We start from the raw sequence: 6,000 nt of genomic DNA, 5'->3' as shown, positions 1-6,000 counted from the left end.
TTGCAGTTCTTCGTTGAGAGTAAAAACGTGAGAATAAATTTGTTGACCGCGTTGTGGGTTGCCTACTCTTGTTGGTTTTACACTTTTATCACACTTGCAAGTGTCTAAAGTAAAACAAATTAAACACTTTTTACAAGTGTAGCAATTAGCAGGTAGATATTCATGCGTTATTTTTTGGATTTTATTGTACAAACTGCGCCAGGTACTATCCTTTTATATCATATTTTATTTGAAAATCATTTAAAAGTCACGCTTTTATTAACAAATCAAATAACTTGGGTGTTTTTGGTGTTTTCGGTAAATTTATTATAATTGATCAACCTAATAGTACAGATTCAACCAAATCGAAAATAGCGATAACTACCAATGGATAGTATAAAAGTACAGGGATTAATGTAAGTTGAATTGTATTATATTAAATTAGTATCTAACACTTCCTAAAAGATCATTAAAAGTTTCAGAGTCCTGTTTTTAAGGTTATGATCAGCATACAAAATCTATTTAAATTTTGCCAGATTTTCTGAAAGCTTTTTGATAAATCCATAAAAATTTTTTAAACCCAGAATTTTTTCAGACATGATATAGCAAATTTTTTGTAAATTTTATGAATGCCAGAATTTTATTAGATAATTTCTAGGTGTTTAGACCTGGTATTACAGAACTATATAAATTTTATATATAGGTGTTTGGACCCGATGTTACAGAATAATAAAATTTTATACATAGGGTGTTTAGATCCAGTGTAACAGAATAATAAAAATTAATTTTTATTTGTAGTATGTTATTTATAATCACAATTGTTTTCACTTTTACTCTTTGATTTTTTGTTAAATTTTACATTCTGTAATAATGTTTTATAACAACTGCATTAAAAACACTATGGATATTTTCGCATATGAACAAAATGCTACTTTGACGTATCATGTGATATATGTCAATCTTATATTCGTTTTTATCAAAGTTTCATTATCTAACTAAGTTAAAACTCTTTCCCGAATACATTTTTTACAAAAATTTCTGCGTAATAATTTTTTTTAAAAATAATTCCCTTTATTAAATTTTATTACATAAAATATAAAAATGTCTATGGATAAGAGCCGAACACCAAACGAAGAAGCTTTAGACTTCGTTTCTAAGTTTAACGAAATTTATTTTCAAACTTTTACACACAACTTAAGTTCTTTTGTACAGGACGGTTTCCTCAAGGACTTATTTGAAAAAAACCCCTCAGTACCTAAGGATAAAGCCCAGATACTGATAGACAGGTTTGGCGACTCAGCCAACCCCGCGAACTTCACTACACAAGCTCAAGCTACGAATATACAACCCACCACCCTTTCGCTAATATTTTCTATAGCGCTATATGCTGCGTCCAAGTCTTGGGATGATTTTTCTACCCAATTCTATTGCAAATTTGGCGATACGGGTGTTGATGATGATGACGATGACAATGGATCTCAGAATACTGATGATTATCTGATGGATGAGTCATATCCGCTTGAGCCCGATATAGATGAACTTTTACGCCAAGGATTTCAAATGCCACCAAATCCAGTACCTATCAAGCTTCCATCAATGCCTGATATAGTAATGCCCCCTGTTGATCAAACTGTAATACCCGAAAACTCCCGGAAGAAAGATAAACAAAAGGCGCATGTTACAGATGATAAACAAGTCACGAACCAATTAACAAAGGCAAAACCTGATGTGAAAACATCAGCCAAAAACTCCCAAAAGGGAAAGAAATCATCTGAACCGGAGGCTACACAGATACTGACAGGACACGAAGCTGTCAGAGAGGAGCAAGAGTGAATCTGAGACATTATAGTTTACGATATCCCGTATACCTGGAACCTGCAGAAAATAATAGCAGAGTTAAAATTTTGGGGTAATACTATCAAGTGTTCCATTAAACGTCAACACAAGTATCAGACTCTTCGAGTCAAGATAGCACTATCCTCATTTGCCCTTCCCCAGTTTAATAAATATTGGACGACAGACCTGGGAGGTATACCCGTTAGATGGTTCCCTGCAAGTTGGACTTTACAAGAAAGAAAACAACATGAAAAGTTCCAAGCCGTTATTCATGACATTCCGGAGGATATGACGATGGCTACCTTGTGAATGGACCGTAAACCATGTGAATTTTTAATGAAGTGCGATGCTAGCTCATTTAAAGTAATTCAAACAAGTAAAGGAAGGAGGAAACTTGTGGCCTATTTTGAGAATTGGGAGACCACACTAAGGGCCTTAGATACGCCACAGTTTTTCGTACCTGATGGTAAGGAGTTGAAATGGTGTCGACACTCCATTCCTACCTTGAAGAAAGCACAAAATAAACCGAAGGCTAAAAATACACCGAATCCGAAAAAATCAGGTAAGTCTGATAAGAATTTGGAAAGTAATCAGCCTAAGAAGAAGGATAAACCTACATCCTCGAAGAAAGTCCCAAAAAATAATAACCAGGAGGAGAAACACCCAAAAACTCAGAAAAAGGCAAAGAATTCCTCGAAGAAAAAGGGTGGTAATAAAGATAACATGGTGGTTTTAGCAGAGATTTTAACTTTATTACAAAAACTAGTTTAGCCTACGCTTTTATTTAGCAGTTTTACGACTTTCAGAATTGTATTATTTTTTAGGATAGAATAGATTTATGCGTTTGTACTGTATTTCTTGAAAAGAGGACTTGTCCTCTCCACTTTCTTTCCCCTCCTTTTTTTTACCCAGTGTGTTTGCCTGGACCTTTATCGGACGTGGTAGTGGTACAGGTCTTTTATTTTCAAGTAGTTAGGGTTGGCTTCCAGCTCCTCTGGAAATCGATGGTAGGATCTATTTGGGTTGTATTACTTCGGAATCATGCCCTTTGTTATATCCCCTGCCTGCTTCGCATAAAATAAATAAATAAATAAATAAATATCTAACTAAGTTGAAAAAAACTCTTTCCCGAATACATTTTTTACGAAAATTTCTGCGTAATAATTTTTTTAAAAAATAATCCCTTTATTAAATTTTATTACATAAATATAAAAATGTCTATGGATAAGAGCTGAACACCGAATGAAGAAGCTTTAGACTTCGTTTCCCTATTTAATGAACGAACAATATTTTAATACCGTTTCATATCACTTAAGTTCTTTCGTACAGGACGGTTTCCTCAAGGACTTATTTGAAAAGAACCCTCAGTACCTAAGGATAAAGCTCAGATACTGATAGATAGGTTTGGTGACTCAGCCAACCCCGCGAACTTCACTACACAAGCTCAAGTTACAAATATACAACCCACCACCCTTTCGCTAATATTTTCTATAGCGCTATATGCTGCGTCCAGGTCTTGGGATAATTTTTCTACCCAATTCTATTGCAAATTTGGCGATACGGGTGATGATGATGATGACGAAGATAGGGAATCTCAGGACACTGATGATTACCTAATGGATGCGTCACCATTTTTTGATCAAGATGTAGATGATCTAATACGCCAAGGATTTCAAAGACCACCAGATCCGGTACCTATCAAGCTTCCATCAATGCCTGATATAGTAACGCCCCCTGTTGATCAAACTGTAATACCCGAAAACTCCTGGAAGAAAGATAAACAAAAGGCGCGTGTTACAGATGATAAACAAGTCGCGCACCAATCAACAAAGGCAAGACCTGATGTGAAAACATCAGCCAAAAATTCCCATAAGGGAAAGAAATCATCCGAACTGGAGGCTATACAGATACTGACAGGATACAAAGCTGTCAGAGAGGAGCAAGAGCGAATCCAAGACATAATAGTTTACGATATCCCGTATACCTGGAACCTGCAGAAAATAATAGCAGAGTTAAAATTTTGGGGAAACGCTATTAAATGTTCCGTTAAACGGCAACATAAGTATCAGACTCTTCGAGTCAAAATAGCACTTTTCTCATTTGCCCTTTCCCAGTTTAATAAATATTGGACGACAGACCTGGGAGGTATACCCGTTAGATGGTTCCCTGCAAGTTGGACTTTACGAGAAAGAAAACAACGTGAAAAGTTCCAAGCTGTTATTCATGACATTTCGGAGGATATGACAATGGCTACCTTGTGGATGGACCGTAAACCATGTGAATTTTTGATGAAGTGCAGTGCTAGCTCATTTAAAATCATACAAACAAGCAAAGGAAGGAGGAAACTTGTGGCCTATTTTGAGAATTGGGAGACCACACTAAGGGCCTTAGATACGCCACAGTTTTTTGTACCTGATAGTAAGGAGTTGAAATGGTGTCGACACTCCATTCCTACCTTGAAGAAAGCACACAACAAACCGAAGGCTAAAAATACACCGAATTCGAAAAAGTCAGATAAAAATTTGGAAAGTAAACAGCCTAAGAAGAAGGATAAACTTACATCCTCGAAGACAGTCCCAAAAAATAATAACCAGGAGGAGAAACACCCGAAAACTCAGAAGAAGGCAAAGAATTCCTCAAAGAAAAAGGGTGGTAATAAAGATAACAAGGCGGTTTCAGCAGAGATTTTAACTTTATTACAGAAACTAGTTTAGCCTATGCTTTAATTAGCGGTTTTACGAATTTCAGAATTGTATTATTTTTTAGGATAGAATAGATTTATGTGTTCGCACCACAATTTCTTGGAAAGGGGACTTGTCCTCTCCACTTTTTTTCCCCCCTATTTTTTACCCAGTGTGTTCTCCTGGATTATTATCGGTAGTGGTAGTAGTACAGGTCTTTTATTTTCAAGAAGTTCGGGTTGGGCTCCAGCTTGTCTGGAATTTGATGGTAGGAATCGTTTAGGTCGTGCTAGTTATAGTCCATCCTTTGCTTAGTTTCTCTGCCGGCTTCACATAAAATAAAATAAAATATCTAATTAAGTAATAAGTATTTGTATTTCTTTTTTAATAGTCTATTGATTCATACCTGTCAACATTTGATAACACTTCACAAAATAAAGTTCTAGATACAAATGAACAATATACAAACCTCACATCATATGTACAATACGCTGCTCCAACTAGGGATGGCAACAGTCACGGTCATTAACCGATTATGACCGGTCATGACCATGACCGATATCGGTTGGTTAAGACTTCTGACCGACCGTTTGACTGACAAAATTTTTTTATGAAAAATTTAATAAAAAACATCATGAAAACATTTTTTTATTAATAATTTAATTAAAAAAAAATGTTTTTTGCAAATTATTTTAACAAAAAATGTTGTGAAAATGTTTTTATTAATAATTTAATTAAAATAAAACGTTTTTGCAATGTTTTTTTACTTATTTTAATAGAAAATGTTGCGAAACCGTTTTTTATTAATAATTTAATAAAAAATAAATGTTTTTGCACGTTTTTTCAATTGCCTTAATAAAAACACTGTGAAAATATAAAAAAAATGATGGTCAAATGGTTGATCAAATGGTCGGTTGGTCAAAGGTTCTTGACCAGTCATGACCAACTGATGACCTACCATGACCGACCGTTGCCACCCTAGCTTCAACACACCTCGAATTATATATTGCTTCAGATGAACAGTATGCTGATGATGTTCTAATACGTCTCACATCATATTCTGAGTCTCTGACACACTTCACATCAAATATTAATGATACTGCTCTGACACAACCCACATCATTTGTTGCTCCAAATGCTGATGATACTTTCATATGTATGTTGATTATCCATTTATTTATCATGGCTTCTTGTTAATATTTTGACTGATTTATTCATGTTTCTAATAACCTTCTGAGCTAAGTTTGCCAACATCAGATGATATTTTACGATGAATCAGATGGAAACAGGTCTCTAGGCTCACCTTCGCAAGTTGGAATAAATTCAAGAATTGGTTGAATAGGTTTGCATTAAAAGAAGGATTTGATCATAAGATTAGAATAAGTGAAAAAGAATAAGAAATTTTGAGAAGTATTGCTTATGAATGCACCAAGTCTGGCTCATATAATCCACAAATCACTTCAGATTTAACTAAGTACCGTAATGCTTTTTCTTCACGATTACT

The sequence above is a fragment of the Rhizophagus irregularis genome, chromosome 28, assembly GCF_026210795.1.
Source record: "Rhizophagus irregularis chromosome 28, complete sequence".
Lineage (NCBI taxonomy): Eukaryota > Fungi > Glomeromycota > Glomeromycetes > Glomerales > Glomeraceae > Rhizophagus > Rhizophagus irregularis.
This window is presented reverse-complemented; position numbering follows the sequence as displayed.